We start from the raw sequence: 931 nt of genomic DNA, 5'->3' as shown, positions 1-931 counted from the left end.
GGCTAGTCTCTAAGCGGCGCCGGCGATACGGCGCGCGGTAAGCGCGTTGCGGCCCAGAGCAATCTGCGAGCTGACGCGGGTTTCGGAAAGCGCGCTGCTGCTCGCGCAGCCTTCGGAGGGCTTTATCCGGCGACCCCGAAGCAAACGCGGGGCAGCGCCGCTCCCCATTTGCATACGACGCCAGAAGACACCCCCGAAGCAGTTACCGAGCTGAGAGCTTCCACGCAAAACTGCAGCTTTTCGAGYGCAGCCGGCAGTTTGCGCGCTCCACCGAAACGCTGACGTAGCCTTGGCCGAAGCCACCTGAGCGGCGTCACACGCGGCGCCCTGCGAGAGGAGAAGTGCAAGCCAGAGGCATGCTACACTGCCAAGAACATTTTATCCAGTTATCATACCTAATTAAACATTAAAAGCAACTGTGTACTTAAAAATGTCCCCAGCTGTGGAGGGCAACTGATTGGCAATCTGTTTGTTTATGTGTGCAGGGGGGGCAGGCTAGAAAAAAGTCCAACAAGCCATCTAAATGTGCAGAGGAAGACCTGGAAAGCACACCCGTGAGACAGCGGGAGAGGCAGCTCGCTGCCTGCGTGAGGCATTTTTCTAAGGAGATGTATGTGCAAATACAACCAGCCCTGGAAGTCAAGCTCTGATATGTTTTTACATATCCGATGTTTTCACTGCACATTTTGCTGGTCTGAGCRTGTGGTTGCCTTGTGCTTGTGGAGGTGACCACTCCACAGGTTAGGTGTCGCCTCTGGTTTGCAAGTGTTGGAAGTGCCTTTTGCAGTTGTGTGTCCTGGTGCATGCTGCTGTTAGTGCAAATGACAAACATGAYGCAGGCCCAGGTGTCAGCTGCAAAAACATCCCAGCAAACATGCTGCTGATGGGATCAAAAAGGCGGTTCAACTCCYTGTCCCGCTCAGACCTTGGG

The sequence above is a fragment of the Rhea americana genome, unplaced genomic scaffold, assembly GCF_003343005.1.
Source record: "Rhea americana isolate MKP2758 unplaced genomic scaffold, rheAme1 scaffold_24, whole genome shotgun sequence".
NCBI lineage: Eukaryota > Metazoa > Chordata > Aves > Rheiformes > Rheidae > Rhea > Rhea americana.
Note: the sequence above shows the minus strand (reverse complement) of the source record.